This window comes from Panthera tigris, chromosome B4, assembly GCF_018350195.1.
Source record: "Panthera tigris isolate Pti1 chromosome B4, P.tigris_Pti1_mat1.1, whole genome shotgun sequence".
In the NCBI taxonomy this organism is placed as follows: Eukaryota; Metazoa; Chordata; class Mammalia; order Carnivora; family Felidae; genus Panthera; species Panthera tigris.
The window spans coordinates 129,724,527-129,742,161 of NC_056666.1; positions in this window are offsets into that span (position 1 = coordinate 129,724,527).

The window sequence follows — 17,635 nt, forward strand, 5'->3', positions numbered from 1 at the left end:
CATTATCTCAAGTGAGATGGCAGAAACTTGTGATTGCCTGTCACGTGGGGCCTGGGAACTGCGCCATCTGGCTGTCTCAGGGGGTCTCCTGGGCCCACCCCAGGTGCTGCCATCATCCCAAGGAGAAGGGGTACAAAGTCAGGCTCTAAGACTGCCCCGGATATTAAAGAACCCCCCCTTAGAGCAGAGGACAGGGGACAGTCTGGGGATGTCTGGCTTATGACAGCGTTATTTGTTATCTCATGGTCTCGGAGTCAGACCAGATATGGCTCAGCCAGACCCTCCAGCTCGGGCAAGGTCACAGTCAAGCATCAGCTGGGGTCACAGTCACCTTAAGATTCAACCGAGCCAGGATTTCCTTCAAAGTCACTCAGTGGTTGCTGGTGGAATTCAGCTCCCCGCGGACTGTTGGACCCAGAGCCCCCGTTCCTGCCAGACTGTCGGCCAGAACCCGGCCACCCGGCCACCTATTCGTTTCTTAGCCGGCTTCACCAAAGTTATCAAGTTGAGAGAGAACAAGAGAGAGCCGGTGGGAGGAAGTCGCGGCCTTTTATCACCTAATCTCGGAAGGGACACCCCGTCCACTTGTGCAGTGTTCTGTGGGTGGGAAGCAAGTCCCCAGGCCCCGCCCAGCTTCCAGGGGAGGGGGGTCACACAAGGGCAGGAACAGCAGGAGGCAGGCATCCCGGGGAACCGTTTCAGAAGGCCGCCTCCCGCCAGAGTCTGGAATAGAACCAGGCGTATGTGGGGAGTGACTGTAAGACAATGGATGTCATTTCATATCCTAGTGAAAAGACCGATTGTGCACACACACACACACACACACAAATTGTTGAGATGGTCAGCTCTCATTTGGAAGTTAGGTTCCCTGCCTCAGCAGCTGCAAAAATAATTTCCAAATCGGCTAAAAATCTAAAAATATGGAACCCCATGAAAATACTAGAAGAAAATACAGACAACTGTTTTTATTTGTTTTTTAATTTTTAATCTTTACTTATCTTTTTGAGAGAGAGAGTGCGCGCAAGAGGGTCAGAGAGAGAGGGAGACCCAGGATCGGAAGCAGGCTCCAGGCTCCGAGCTGTCAGCCCGGAGCCCGACGCAGGGCTGGAACTCACGAACCCTGAGATCATGACCTGAGCTGAACTCAGACGCTTCACTGACCGGGCCACCCAGGCGCCCCTGGGCAACTGTTTTTATAACCTCTGATGGGGATGTCCTTCTAAATATGACTGGTGTGTCCAGTTCACGAGGGAAGGGAATCCCTGGGGGTGTTATATGATTGTATCCCAGTGCTAGAAACTCTCTCCGACATGTTGCGAATGGTTAAATAATGCTTGTTGAAAAAAGGCTGAAGGAAAAAAAACCCCAAACCCTAAGAGAAAACAGCTTTGGGCCAGTTTTGCCCCAACACGATCGTGTGTCGTGGGGGAGGACACTGAAAAGGAAGTTAAAACAAAACCAAAAAAGCAAAGACAGCATGAAGAATCCGGACAAGTGGAGAGCAAAGCGTTAGCCTCGCGAAGGACCGGAAGCTGGTCAATAACGCAAATGGGAAAACTTCTGATGACACACGGTAGGTAGAAAGGGAGGTCTAATCGTCTCTTTCCCTGAACCCGGACTCTGTGCCGCGTGAACAGATCCCTGGGGGAGTTGGGGCTTCAGGTGTCCCCAGGGAACTGGAGGCCCCCGTGGGCTCCCCTGAACTCTGTGTCATTTCTTCCCCAGGGAAAAAGACAGAGCGAATAGAGGGAGATGACGGGGAGAGGGGTTAGGATTCCTCTCTTCCCTGGACATCAGGGAGTGTATATGTGTGAGCGAGATGTGTGTAAGACAGCGAGTGAGTGTGCGAGTGAGCGTGAGGGGACGAGAGCGAGTGTGTGAGCGTGAGAGTGAATTAGAGTGTGCGAGAGAGTGACAGTAAGTGTGTGAGTGAAGGTGAGTGTGCCTGTGTGAGTGGATGAGTGTGAGAGTATGGGTGTGAGTGTGTCAGTGGATGAGAGCGGGTGTGTGAGAGAGTGGGTGTGCGTGTGTGTGTTGGGGGAGGGGGGATCCCCCTTCCCGATGTTGCACGATAGATGTGGCCCACAAAAGATCACAATTATGTTATCGAAAGGATCCCCACAAAACAATAAAGGAGCAATATAAAAGTAAAAAGGAAAACCATCAGGGAGCCCGAGTGGCTCTGTTGGTTAAGCGTCTGACTCCTGACTTCCTGCTCAGGTCACGATCTCACGGTTTCTGAGTTCGAGCCCTGCACCGGGCTCTGTATCGACAATGCGGAACTTGCTTGGGATTCTGTCTCCCTCTCTCTCTGCCCTTCCTACCTCTCTCTCTTTCTCTCTCTCTCACTCTCTCAAAATAAATAAATAAGGTTAAAAATGTCTTAATAAAAGAATACAAAATAAATTTAAAAACAAAAGGGAAAAAAAATCTAGGAGCGCCCGGCTGGCTCAGTCGGTAGAGCGAATGACTCTTGATCTCAGGGATCTGAATTCGAGTCCTGAGTTGTGTGTAGAGATTACTTAAAAATAAAATCTTTTTTTTAAGGGCAAAAATCTAGAAGACAATAGATGAGCAGGCAATTTACGGAAGAAATACAAAAGGCTGATAAAGACGTAGCAGATCGAGAGGTTTTTTGGTTTTTTTTCCCCTGCCTCACCTTCTTTCCTTGACCACCTCACTGCTGGGGAGGAGAAGATTTGCAGCCAATCAAAGAATATCTTTAGCAAAGGGGCGCCTGGGTGGCTCAGTCGGTTAAGCATCAGACTTCGGCTCAGGTCACGGTCTCGTAGTTCGTGGGTTCGAGCCCCGCATCGGGGTCTGTGCCGATGGCTCAGAACCTGGAGCCTGCTTCGGAGTCTGTGTCTCCCTCTCTCTCTGCCCCTCCCCTGCTCTCACTCTGTCTCTTTCTCTCTCTCTCTCAAAAATAAATAAAACATTTAAAAAAAACTTGAAAAAAAAGATTATCTGTAGCATAAAAGCACACGAAGTTATGCTATGGTAGGTATTCAGTACGAGCAAGCTTTCCGGGGTCCAGTCAGGAAAACGGAACCCAAAATATGCATTTTGAGCGTGAAAGATTAAATACAAGAATTGGAGGCTTTTATACTTTATGCAAGAGCAGAGGCAGCGATGGTCACAGAAGCTATAACCAAAGATCCCAGCCTCAAACACCAAGGAGATGGCTTCTGAGAGTTCTCCCGGAAACTGTGACTCACATCTGCTTCCAAAGAGCAAGGCCTTGTCTTCAATCTCTTGTGGCTCAGGGGCAAACGTTAATCCTGGACCCCACCCCCGAGAAAGGGATTCTGGGAGTTGTAGTTCCTGACCTCTCTAGCCGGTGCAAGACACCTCAGTGGCATTGGAGGTGACGCCAAGGTGATTCAGACGGCCGGGCACAGTCCGCCTGGGTCCACACATATCCTTTTTACCCGTGTTTCACTTCCAAAAACAGGCAGTGAGGACGTCATGCCTCCACGTACCGGGAGCCAACGGTCTGTCGATCCAACGGAGCCGCGCTCACTCTCTCCCCCAAAGTCCCATTTATCCCGGATCCTTTCTTAGCTCAGTCACAACTCCCTTAAATATCCAATCACATAAATGTGGGATCAAAAATACTTTGTGTTAGACAGAGAGGAGCGGAAAAAGGAAAGATTTTTTTTTTTTTAAAGAGAAAAACACTTCCAACAGCAAGGCAACAGTGTTTTAAGAGCCGCCTCCCCCTGAACGAGGCAAGTGTTTCGTTGGAACTGAAGCTGTCTCTGGGGAATCCCTTAAAAAGAAATGCATGTCAATCAAAACTGACTTGCATTTGTGCCTGCAGGTGCGTCAGAACACTCTGTCTTAGTATTTCCATGAGCAATAAAATGAAGTATCGTTTCCTTTAAAAAAGGGGGAGGAGGGACTGAAAAACGGCTGCACAGTCCTCCTTTCTGCAACTGGCCATGTGAGCATAACGGGAATTAGTAATGTCTGTTTGTTTTTCCATCACCCATTCTGTGTTTTCCTTGCTCTCGGCCAGCCCTTTGGGCACATGGTTCTTCACCTAGCAGGGTGACCCCAAGCCATTCTCTCTCTCTCTTTTTTTTTTAATTTTTTAACGTTTATTTATTATTGAGAGACAGAGAGAGACAGAGCGTGAGCAGGGAGGGGCAGAGAGAGAGGGAGACACAGAATCCGAAGCAGGCTCCAGGCTCCGAGCCGTCAGCCCAGAGCCCGACGCGGGGCTCGAACTCACAGACTGTGAGATCGTGACCTGAGCCGAAGTCGGACACTTAACCGACTGAGCCACCCTGGCGCCCCACGTTGCTATAGTTTTTAAACTAACCTTTGCCACTGGGCGTGTAACATTAAGGGGCATTGCGGACAATACCCTGGGTCCCTCCTCTTCCGGTCTGCATTGTGTGATAACAATCTTCTTCCCCCTAATATCGCCACCAGTCACTCCGATGGGACAGTGCCTGCCTTCTTGCCTGTGGGTTCAGTTGGTATGGAATTCCCCCGAAAGGCCAGGTGGCAGTCTCCGCTTCCGGGTCGACAGAACCCCTGTTTGATTTCCCGTTAGAACCATTCTTCTCTTGGGAACTACGACCTCTAAGCCAGCAAAGCCCAACGTTGCAGGGACAGGAACGGAATTTGGGGGCCAGCACGACAGGGCAGCCCCAACTGTAGCCTTGTTTCTGGAGCAGGTAACCTTCAGAATGTCTGGGTACCTCCCTTTCCCCAGCGCACAGTGCCTGTGGAGAAGGCAAGGAAAAGCTCTCACCATATGCATTTTTGGCAATGTAGCAGAGTCCTTCCTCGAGGGGCTCTGGGTCCGTGAGCTGGCTCGCTTCTAAGAACTGGTCAAAGGAGCAGGACATCCTAGAGACGTGGCCCACGTGCCATCTCTGTCCGCTAAGAATTTTGTCACTTATGCAGACGAAAACCCTGAGAGTCGCCCAGCTGTCTCAGTCCTAAGTGCACCGTGACCCATTAACTCCTGCTAAAGATCGCTTAGGCCACGCCATGCTTTTCATGTTTCGTCTCCGCTTCCCATCGTGCTGACCACGGCCACCTTTCAAGTTCTTTCTCTCGGCCTCCACTGCACCTGAGTCCCACCGTCCCTCCCCGCCCCCACCCCTACTGAATGCAGGGAGCGTATCTCCAAGACGGCATCTTCCACTGTGGTCCCCGGCCTGCAAAGAAGAACCACTACAGAGCCTTTCAAGGAGGCTGGGGTCCCTCTCACCACCGAAGCAGGAATGACATTTCCAGGGGTCTCTACAGCATGTGGTTTGTTTGATGGAAAACGACAGAGACAGACGAAAGAGAACAAGGAGTTCTGGGGCTGCTGATGCCAAGCGTCTGGTAGCTTCTGTCCTCCAACGGTGAATTGCACCTGCCCCCGCCCCCCGAGCATCTCTACGGAGGTTGCGGGAGGTGGGGGGGGGGGAGGGGTCACCTGAAAGCTCCAGCTGGTGTTGTCAGTTCCCAAGTGCGGCACATCATCGCAAATTACGTCCTGTTAGGAACTTGTTCTAAAGACGTCTCCTCTCTGAGCACTCTGCGTGCTCATGAGATAATATTTTCGTCTGGTGCAGCTGCACAGCCGCGCTACAGCTCCGTGCCCCCAGATGACTGCCGGGAGCGGGCTTTTCCATCCTCAGGAAGCCTCGCCGCGTCTCAGCACACCAACGTCTGCGTCCTGCCCCAGCTTTATTAACCTATGACTGACAAATAAGAAACGCACCGAATCAGCTTGCACACGGTGATCTTTAAGGTGTGCAAATAATGATGCTTGAATATGTGTGCCCATGATGGAATGATCACCACAATCGGGTTCGTTAACGCATCCGTGGCCTCGTGTAGTTACTGTGTGTGGGTGCGCGCGCCTATGGTGAGAACACCGTGATTTACTCTCTTAGCAAATTTCAAGTCTACAAGAAAGTGTTACTAACTACAATCACCATGCTATTCATTGGGTGCCCAGACCTTAGTCCTCTTCTAACTGAAAGTTTGTACTCTTTGACAAGTTTGTATCTCTCTTCGTTCCCCCCAACTCCCCGCCCCGACCCCTCAGCTCCTGGCCACCGCTCTCCCCTCTGGTTCTAGAAGTTCCACTCTTGTAGACTCCACATATGAGCAAGATCATAGAATACTTGTCTTTCTGCATCTTCTGGCTTATGTCGCATAGCATAATGTCCTCCTGGCAGCATAATCCCTGCTGTCAAAAATGGCAGAATTTCCTTCTTTTTGTTTCCTTCTTTGTCCTTTTCACACACACTCACATGTATAATTACTTATTGGAACATATATGGAGTGAAATCTATATATTGGTTTTTGTTATTTATATTGGGTTATTGGGGGGGGGGGTGTTTTGGTTTTTTGTTTGTTTGACTTTGCTCCCGAGTTGTAACAGTTCCTTATATATGTTGGATATTAGTCCCTTATCAGCTACAAAATTTGCAAACATCCTCTCCCGTTTGTGGGTTGTGTTTTCATTCTGTTGATGGTTTCCTTTGCTGTGCAGAAGCTTTTCAGTTTGATGTAGTCCCACCTGTTTATTTTTATTTATTTTATTTTGTATTTATTTTATTTTAGAGAGAGTGCACGAGAGGGGGAGAGGGAGAGAAGCAGAGAGAGAGGGGGAATCTGAAGCAGCTTCTATGCTCAGTGGGGTGAGATCATGACCTGAGTCAGGCTCTCAACCAACTGAGCCCCCCGGGCACCCCCACCTGTTTAGTTTTGCTTCTGTTTCCTGTGCTTCTGGTATCAGATCCAAAAAATGATCGCCAAAACCGACGTCAAGCGCTTTTCTTTTATGTTTTCTTCCAGTTTTCTAATTTCAGGTCTCACATTTAAGTCTTCAGTCTGTTTCAAGTTGACTCTCATATACGATCCAATCTCGTTCCCCCAAATGTAGACAGAGAGATATCAAGGACCCCACATCCGAAAAGAGTCACCAGCGATGGCGGTCAGATGTCCTCTCTGGGTTCTGCAACCCCAAATCATCTGCGACGCACTCTGGCATCCCCTCCCCCGCCTGCCGCCCTTATCCCAGAAACGCCGGGGGAAGAGATGGAAAGATCGTCATGGGGGGAGTGCTTGGCCACCTGAAAAAGCTGTGGTTCTTCCCCCCTCTCTCCCTGTGGGGAAGGGGGGTTGCTCCCCCACCACCGCAAGCCGGCTGAGGATGCCTCCAGGAGAGCCGCTGGTTGAGGCTGGGGGTGCCTGCGGGACAGGGAGACTGACGTGTTGCACCCCAGTTAGATGGCGGGGACCTTGCGGCTCTGCCTTCTGAACCGCCAACAAGGAGGAAAGGGAACCGGAGACGGTGGTGGGTGCAGTGGGGCTGTCTGTACCCCCCGTCTGGTGGATAAAGTCCACCTAGACTCTAGGAAGGGATTGAGGTGGCCACCCAGAACCCACCCAAGGGGGCAGACCACTGGGTGAGGACGCCCCAGCAGGCAGAAGCCCTGGGGTATTCTAAGAAAGAGGATGGGACCAGAGGTGGGATGGGGACTCACTGAGTCCCTTGCACCCTCTCGGCGGGACCCCGTGTCGTGGAGATGTACCCACAGAGCATGCACCCCTTCTCCAAGAGAGGGCCCCGACAGCGGGTCAGAGCCGGCCCGAGAAGCAGCCACGAGTCCCAGAGACCAACCATCGCGTCCGTGTACCCCAGACACCGGTAAAGAGGTACACCCTTCTCTGGCCCTCCCACCCTAAGAGGTCAGAGAAGCTGGAAGCGTGAGGAGAGCGGTGAGGGGAACCAAGGGACCAAGACCCTCCCTGTCTGGTTCTCCCTGCAAGGGTTCGAGCCTTCAGGCAGCAAGAATGAGACTGGGCGGACGTGGGCCTTTAAATAACAGACAGCGCGGGGCGCCTGGGTGATTCAGTCGGTTAAGCGTCCAACTTCGGCTCAGGTCATGATCTCCCAGTCCGTGAGTTCGAGCCCCACGTCGGGCTCTGTGCTGACAGCTCGGAGCCTGGAGCCTGTTTCAGATTCTGTGTCTCCCTCTCTCTCTGCCCCTCCCCTGCTCATGCTCTGTCTCTGTCTCAAAAATAAATAAACGTTAAAAACAATTTTTTAAATAACAGACAGCGGTCTAGAGAATTTGCCCAAGACGTCGTTAAGGGATGTGAAGGGGAGAGACCACATAGCTGAGTGAGGATGCCACCATGGAAGAAAATAAATCCGCCTCATGGGGCCCTCCGGGTGGCTCAGTGGGTTAAGGGTCCGACTCATGCTTTCGGCTCAGGCCACGATCTCACAGGTCATGAGTTACTGTCACTTCCTTTCACGGCCTTAAAACAGGAAGAACCAAAGGGTTTCAGGCTATGCGTGATGTTTGCTTTTGCGTGTGTATTATTTTCTGTAATAAAACGTGTTGCATTTGTAATCAGAAAGTTTGGAGGGACCACAAAAGAAGAAAAAAATCTTTACAATCAAGGGGAAGACGTGAATTGGATGAAAACATGGGTTGCTTCGGGAACCGTCCGTGCTCTCTGGAGAAGGGCAGATGCTGGGAGCGTCCCCAGGGACACCCCGCTCCCTTGCTGTCCCCACCACCCCCACACAGACACCTCTTCCTTCCTGACAGCTCGGTGCTGCCACCCTGAGGCCAATGGTGGACATCACTTCAACCCAGATCTGCGGGGACGGCCCCTCCAGCTTCAGTGTTCGGGTTTCATTTTATGACAACTGGTTTCGGGGCTAAGGATGGAACTTTGTGGGAAATTCCTGTGAAAAGGCCAGACCGGAGGACTGAGCAAGACAGAACGCCTGCGTGTGCATTGGCAAAGCGTTTCAAAACCAGACCCGTGGAGCCCTACCCCAGGGGTGGGGCCCTTCGGATTCTAGGTTGTGTCCCCAAGAAGCCACCCCTGCTTGCACACTTGTATTTGGATGTGCGCATGTTAGCGATGCTTTCGTATGCCGTGCATTTGTGTGTGTGTGTGCACAACTATGTATATTTGCACTATGCGTCGTGTTGATGGGTACCTGCCTGTACAAGCGTGTGTGTGATGCGAGTACGCGTTTCCTTAGGTGATTTTGTGTATGTTTGAGCATGGTGTGTGTGTGTGTGTGTGTGTGTGTGTGTGTGTGACAGAGAAAGAGAGAGAGAGCAGGATTTTGTGTTCTGGGTCACGAGAGCCTCAGGTCTCCAGCTGAGGCTGCCGGGGGAATATGGCAAATGGCATCCATGACACGACCCCTAACAGGTGTTCTAGAACGGAAAGAACTCACAGCATATAACAACTCCATCCAAACCCCTGCACTAGGAGACCTGACCAAGCTCTCACGTGGCTAATAGCAGCATCAGTCCGTGTCCCCAGGATGAGCCCAGGCTCCCACCGAGATGCCAGCCCGGGCAAGCTCAGGGCTGCCAGAACTTACTGTTCTAGCCAACAGCTGACCATAGGGCCCTCCGCTCATTTTCTCGGGGCATTCACTAAAAAGAACTTGGACTTGTAGATCTTTCTGTGGCCCCTGGGATACCTCTCTGGATCTCTTATGGCCCAACAGTGTCTTTCTCTGGGAGCTGAAAGTCATTCCTTTGAAATGCAGTCATCTGGAAGGAGAAGCCTCTGTCCCCCGAGTCTCTGTGGGAGGACCGGATCCCACCTTCCCAGCAGACAAGCTGGCCTGGTGGCATTTACGCTGACCAGCCCTTTGTAACTTGTCACTTGAGCTCCTCCCTACACCCCCGATCTCCCTTTCAAAGTCTGTGTTTTCCCCTGTTAACTGATGTCTGGCTTTGTTCACCTCTGACGCCACACCCCCGCCCCCTTCCCCATTCCGGGCCCTTGACCCGACTTCCTTCCCCAGGTCTGCGTGGCCTCCCAGGGACCTGCCGAAGGCTACAAGTGCCAGGGAGCCTGCGCCCTGGGAGGGGCTCCCATCCCACGACCTCTGGTGGGATGATTCTGACGTCTAGGGTCCACACGGCATCCAGAGCTCCTTGGGGAGAACGAAGCTCCTTCCAGTCGTCGGAGCCGCAACTTACCAGATAACATACACTTCGTTCACTGGCTTCCTTCTCTCTCCCTTCCCCACCGGCCTCTCCCGGGAAGGGGCTTCGTAGGATCCTCGCCCCAATCTCTGAGGCCGCCTCCAAGGCTCATGCCCGCCATCAGGGCTCTGCTCCCAGGGACTGTTCTTGAGGTGTTTTGTGTTGGGTTTTTTGTTTGTTTCCAATGTCTCTCTGCTCAGCCAGCTGACGACGGACGAGGCCTGCCCGGTATGTGGGTGATGTGTTTATGTGTCTCCTGCAGGCAAAGCCTGGCTCACACGCCAGAGAAAGGGGGCCTGGGGATCCGATTTCTGACCCTACGGGCATCCTTCCCGTCCTCTCTCTCGGCTTTTCTGCTTCTCAACTGAAAGGGTTTCTTCCTTTTCTCCCTTCTTTGCTTCTTTCTTTTTTTAAAAAAAAATTTTTTTTAATGTTTCTTTATTTTTCAGAGAGAGAGAGACAGAGACAGAGGGCGAGCAGGGGAGGGGCAGAGAGAGAGGGAGACACAGAATCTGGAACAGGCTCCAGGCTCTGAGCTGTCAGCACAGAGCCCGAAGCAGGGCTTGAACTCACGGACTGCGAGATCATGACCTGAGCCGGAGTCAGACGCCTAACCGGCTGAGACACCCAGGGGCCCCGCTTCTTTCGTCTTTAATGATTTCTGGGGAGCAAGGGCATGTGGGCAAGAATAAGACAACAGCATTTATCGGGCGCCTCCTCTGTGCCAGGCGCGACCACAGGGCACCACACTCAGGGACACTTCTGGCCCTTACAGCCGCCCTGGGCGGGAGGCTCTCTGACCCATCACAGATGAGGACCCCAAGGCCGGGAGCAGGTTTAAGTAGCTTGCCCAGCACCTCACAGCCATTCGATGGCTGAGCCGGCACCTGGAGGAGACCCCTGAGACCCGGGTCCCAGCGCTGCCAGACCCGAGCCGAGCGGTCAAGAGTCACGAGGTCACTGAGATACCACTTCACTGGCTATTGTGTGCCTCAGTTTCTCCATGCGTTAAATAAGAAGGCACGGAGTCCCTCGACGGCTTCCAGACTTCGTGCCCCGTGCTCTTGTTTAGGGAGGGAGCCCGTGATCTAGAGACTCCCAGTTCACAATCTGGTCGCCCCCAACCGCCCCCCCGGGGTGAGTTTTCTTCGCAGACACTGCCTGGCGCTCGCTCAAACCAAAGGCTCTTCAGGTTTTCCTCCTCCTTCCCCAGCTTTAAAACATCGCTGGCGCGTCACCGTCGGGAAGAATTGAGAGACCAGCAGCAAATACTAAAAATCTCTGCCTGAACTTCCTCATCTGGATTCCTTATACGCACACTCCGGAAGCCTCGTACTCATTCTCAGAAAGCCACTGTTTACCTTTGCTCAGAACACTGAGTCGGGCCCTGTGCCCTAGTGGCCAAGGGCATCGACTTCAAGCTTAGACCACCCAGATTCAAATCTCAGCTCTGGCACTTACTCGCTGTGTGACCTGGGGCGAATCACTGGACCTCTCTGTGCCTCCACTTCTGGATCTGTAAAATGGGGACAGTAAAGGCCCCTACGTAGGCTGCAGGGGTGCCGTGAGGGAGATACGGTCTCCCCAGTGACTCAACTTCTCTGTGCTGGACATTTGCAAAGGGGCCGGGGAATGGGGAGTTACCCTGGGTACTGGGGTGAAACAGACCCAACTGAAAGGCAAAACAGAACCTAGGGGAAATCCGTTAGGAGCCAGAGGTGGAGAGAAAGCGAAGGAAGAACCGTACAATCACAAAGGCTTGAGAGCCTAGAGAACCAGAGGGAACGAGCTCTGGGACTGAGCCGGGGCCCGTTAAAAAAACAAAATGAGGGGCGCCTGGATGGCTCAGCCAGGTAAGCGTCCGAAGAGGTCATGCTCTCACGGTTCGTGAGTTCAAGCCCCGCGTCGGACTCTGTGCTGACAGCCCGGAGCCTGCTTCAGATCCTCTGTCTCCCTCTCTCTCTCTGCCCCTCCCCTGCTCTCTCTCTCTCTCTCTCTCTCAAAAATAAATAAATAAACCTCACAAAATTTCAGCTGAGTAAATCTCAAGATTTACTTTATTCACAGATCAGCCGGCATCCCGGATGCAGGGGAGCTCTGGCGAGCTGTACAAAATGGAAGGGTTTTATAGGCGGAAACAGGGCGGGGGCAATTAGCAAAAGAGAAAGAAAAGTTCAGACAAGGTCACCTTCCCTGAGGGAGCAGAGCAGGTGCGCAGATGACATCTTCCTTCCGGGGGATGGAGAGGCCCTATGACTGATGACCTCATCGGTGCTGACCAGAAGAGCTCCCGGGGGAGGCTGGAACGGCGTTAGGTGAAGTATGAAGCGTCCCCTCCCCCCCCCCCTTGGTGACTTGGCGTAAGTGACTCCATTTTGGGCCTGGGGTTTTCTTTTTAATGGGGGCAAATAAGCAGCGGTGGAGCCCTTCACTTCGGACCTCCGCAAGGCCGGCAGTCACAAATCCCCTTCCCTCAGATCTGGAATGTTCTGCCCCACCAGGACCCTCACCCCCTCCTCCAGGGCTCCAGCGATATTCACCCTAAGTGTCCTGTGGCCTGCAGCAGGACATCACAGCTCCTGGGGGCCTGCCCGAGCTGCGCCTTCTCCCCTCGTCCTGTCCTGACCCTCTCCCTCCCTGCTGATAGGTTCATCTGTGTCCCCCATTATCACACCTCAGCCTGGGAGCCCTCTGCACAGGACAACTCATAGCCGTTTCTCCCATGGTGCCACACACCTGGCACATAGTAGGTGTTCAGCAAATACCAGCCCACTGGAAGGAGATTGGGAATAGGAGAGGCCCAGGCCTGCCTCCCGGCCATTGCCTGCGGTGGACCATCCTTTTGCTTGTAAACCAGGGAAGACAGCAATACAGAGCAGTGAGCAGAAGGCTGGGACGGCCCTCATCCGCCTTGCGCAGCACCGGTCGTAAAACTCGTCCCCCTTGTCCCGAGGACAGGCTCACTCTGATTACCTGATGACAGGTCGGATGCCTGCAAGGTTGGCCAGACGGAACAGGCGGCCAGGCCCTTCGGCGGCCACAGTTCTCCAGGAACCTTGACAATGAGCGTCTCGGTTCACACATCGGTCCATTTACCGCCACCACCCCCCCCCAAAACAGGGTTACTCTTTCCGGGCTGACTTCCCGGGTTTCTGAACCTGCAATTTTAATAAAACCATTATTATCGTCACAGGTGTCGGTGGCTTGCTCCTTCTGTGCCAGGCACCAGGGGGAACAGGGAACCCTGCCTGCAGTAATTTGGAGCGATGCAATGAATTCTAGCATATTCCAGGTTCTAAGAAGTCTTGCACAAAAGAAACCTGTTTAGCGTTATTTAAACCAGCATAACCCAAACTCATGTGACAAGGGAACACTTTTTACAGAACACCTATCAGCATGGTGCTGTGTTCCCCGAAACCTGAACCGGATGGAAAGAAAGGAGCGAGCATTGATTACACGCCACGTCCTGGGCGTGCATTTTCTCAGGTGATCTTTACACAGACCTCGGCTGCAAAGTCTCTTGTCGCCTCTGGACTACAAACCCGCATTTGGATTTTCCTCTGCATTTGCCGCAGTCCCTGCTGGCTCCTCCTTTACCGCGGAGGCCGTGAATCCCGGAGGGAGAAAGGGAAAGGTTCTGTCTGCCACCCCGCGCCGCCTCTGACGGTTTGGATTTGCAAAGCTGGCCACATGGACGGTTCGCTTTCAGATTGGACATATATCCACTCAACGGGGCCTCAGTTTCCTCATCTGCGAATGGAGCTCTGGGTAGGGGCAAAAGAGGCGTGGTTAGAAAGATGGAAGGAACCTGATGATCTCTAGGTTCCTGGATTTATGAAGCCTAAGGACTCGGCTTGCAATTTAGAGAAACTGCCACCAGGGGGCGGGCGGGACTAAGAAAATAGCTCTAGGAGGTCTTGCACTGGCTCTGGAGTGAAGAGCCTCAGAATTTGCTTTTTTAGGTCCTCCTTCAGGTTGTACTTAGAACAGAAATTATGAAGATGGTTCTGAATCCCTCTGAGCAAATGAGACGGCAAGGATTAGAGAATGGATGCCTTTTCCGCCATGTGAATTAATGCAACGTAAGTCCTGGTCCCCGTACCTCCTTGAAACTTAAAAATCACTGTGAATGGGGGGCATTGGCTGGGTGGCTCAGTCGGTTAAGCATCCGACTTCGCTCGGGTCATGATCTCACAGTTCATGGGTTCGAGCCCCGCGTCGGGCTCTGTGCTGAGAGCTCAGAGCTAGAGCCTGCTTTGGATTTTGTGTCTCCCTCTCTCTCTGCCCCTCCCCCACTCATGCTCCGTGTCTCTCTCTCAAAAAATAAATAAACATTAAAAAAAATTCTTTTTTAAAGAATCACTGTGAATCCCACCGTCTAGGGGCCTCAGAAGCACAAAGAGCAGTGTTGGAAACAGCACCAGTGGGATAAACGCCTTACGTAAAAAATAAATTTTTAAAAAATTAAGAAAACCCATGCTTGTCTTATCTTGCCGGTATTACAGCTTCTCTGTCTCCAGAATATTCCATGTTTAATTTCAAAGGGTTCCTCTTCATGATCTGAGGTGAAATCTTTAACTGAGGCTAAGTCATGAAATCTGTTACAATGTCTCGCTTGTGTCCAAACTGAAATTGCCAGCTTGCCTTTAAATCAGCTCCCCAGCGTTCAGTTACTCCGCCACCCTTTCTAGCGTGTGCGTTCTCTTGGAGGGTGTCTCTTGCAATTACAAAAGGCAAAACTGGGCGCCTGGCCGGCTCAGTTGGAAGGGCACCCGACCCTTGATCTCAGGGTTGTGAGTTCGAGCCCCATCGCAGGTGTCGAGATTACTGAAAAATAAGTTTAAAAAATGTTAAGCTATCCAGAAAGCGAAGCATCTGAAAAGCGCTGAATCAATACCATGTGAAGCTGAAAGTCGCAGCATCCTTCCAACCCACCTCCCCTGCTCTTCGCTGAGTCCGTCAGCAAAGGACTCACAGGGCTCCGCGTGTGCCTTTTGAAGGTCACACAAATGATGTGTGTCATACTGAAGGGCTCGTCCTGCAGACCGTCGTTTCCAAAACCCACGGAGACATACGGGGAGATCTTTCCACGCTGGCGTATGACGACCTGGGCCATGTCTTTCCCCTGCTATAGATCCCCCCAGCTGTCCATTTCTCCTGCTGGCGGACGTGTAATGTGCACACAACGCAGCAATGGGTGTCTTTGTGTGGGCCTCCTTGTGTGCATGTAAGAGCTTCTCCAGGCTACACAGAAATGGGAGTTTCTAGGCTGTAAGATAGAACTTCAATGTTGCTAAATTCTTCCTTGCTGTTCTGTGCTCACAATTCATTGCGTGTATGAGGGGTCCCACCTCACCTACACTTGCTTTTTATTTTATTTTACTTTACTTTATTTATTTATGGGAGAGAGAGAGAGAGAGGGTGCAAGCAGGGGAGAAGGGCAGAGGAAGAGAGAGAGAGAGAGAGAGAGAGAGAGAGAGAGAGAGAGAATCTCAAGCAGGCTCCACACTCAGTGTGGCGCCCAATGCGGGGCTCAATCCCACAACCCTCGGATCATGACCTGGGCCCAGATCAAGAGTCAGTCGGTCACTCAACCAACCGAGACACCCAGGCGCCCCTACACTTGCTTTTTAATATTTGCCAACCCAAGGACTTTTTGTGCGTATCTCTCTGATCCCTGGCGATACTCTTCTGTCTGGTTTCTTTAGTCATTATTAACCCTTCTGATCTGGCTAGACTGTGAGCTTCTGGAGGAAGGGGCTGGGTCTCACATCTGAGCCCCCCTCTCCCCAGGGCGCAACCCCATCCAGGCACAGATTTCTCCGTCTGCCTTTCCCATCTGGCTTCTGTGCCCCACCTTGGGAGCCCTACTGTCCAAGGTTAATAAGACACCCAGGGTGTGTGGGCGACCCAGTACGCCGTGCTGGGTTTCTATTCACACTGTGCCCTCCATCTCAAACCCTGTGGTTCTTCCAGTCCACCTTTTTTTTTATTAAAAAATTTTTTTTTAAATGTTTATTTTTGAGAGAGAGAGACAGACAGACAGACAGAACATGAGTGGGGGAGGGGCAGAGAGAGAGAGAGGAAGACACAGACTGCGAAGCAGGCTCCAGGCTCCAAGCTGTCAGCACAGAGCCCAACGCCGGGCTCGAACTCCCAAACCATGAGATCATGACCTGAGCGGAAGTCAGCCGCCCAACCGACTGAGCCACCCAGGCGCCCCTCTTCCAGTCCACCTTAACGTACCTGTTCATGTGCCAAGACTCAAGAGCTACCTCCTCTGTGAAGCCCTCCGTGACCCCCAGCCCCATCCCATCCCAAGCTCTCCTTTGTGCTTCCTCTGCCCCGTATGGACTTCTTGCTGCCCTGTGTAAAACTGCTGAGCGTCCATATACTAACCTGTCTGTCTCCAGCTTCCTGTTGAGCTCAGACAATTTACTTGGCCTCTCCAAGCCTCATTTTTCTCCTCTTCATAAAGATGATCGCTCTGAGGACTGGTGTCGGGATGAAAAAGATCATGTGTGTAAAACACTTGACATATAATCATAGGCACCGGGCACGTTATAATTTCTCTGTCAAAATAGTATGGGGTCCGCTATCGTCGCAACACTCGGGATGGCTCGTGTTTTTCAGCTGCCACATGTGGTGGGCAGATAGTCGCGACTCAGTAAAAACGAAGTCTGGTTTTCCAGCACGAGAGCAGTGCCTTGTAGAAGTTCGGTACCCGGCAAAGAGGTTGAGCCGAACCCAGCACCGCGCACATCATTAGGTACCCAATCGATATTAAATCAAGTCAAGTTCACTTCCGGTACGTCACCTTGGTCCAATCTGATCTTGAAGAAGTCTCTCCCTTTTGCGGCCCCGCTCCTCCTGGCAGGGATCTGCTTTGCATTCGTCCAAAGCATGACGATCACTGAGGCAGTCTGGTATCGTGGTGAATCCCCCTGAACCTCTCCTGTCTATACCAATACTCCTGCACAGTCTCCTACTACGAGTCTGGGCTGGACCATATGTCCTTTTGACCACAGGGACCTTAACAAGCCTGTGCAAGACGCGATAAGCTCTTACACATCAGGGTCTTGTCTTCTTGGAAGGCTGCTGCTTGGAACGCAGTCACCATGTCAAGAGGAAGCCGAAGCTGGCCACAAGGAGGGTGGCCCCCAGCGACGGCGCCCATCCCTGCTGAGGCCCCAGGCTCGTGAGAGAAACCGCCATCTCACAGCAGGTGCCACGCGGAGCAGAAATGAGCCAACCTGCACAATCCCAAGCAAACAGATGAGGCTTGTCGTTTTAAGCCTCTAGGTTTGAGGGTGGTCTGGAACACAGCAAGTAATGGCCCGGTGGGACAGGTGTAGAGAGTGCACGTCAGTGGCATGCGGGGTGGGGTGAGCTGCTGGCTTGGGGACCCACCAGGTAAAAAAAAAAAAAACAAAAAGAACTTCAGGATCAGCTGGTAGACATGACTGTCTAACCTGCAACACCATCTCGGGGGGAACTCTTCCCTGGGAACCCAATTCCCAGGTCCTCCGGGGATCGTGACTGGTTAAGGATGACTTTGGCTTAAACAATGCAAAGTTGCCCAGGCTCCAACGATAAGAAGCCCAGAGGCGGCGGCTTCCGGCCAGGGGGATGGGGCA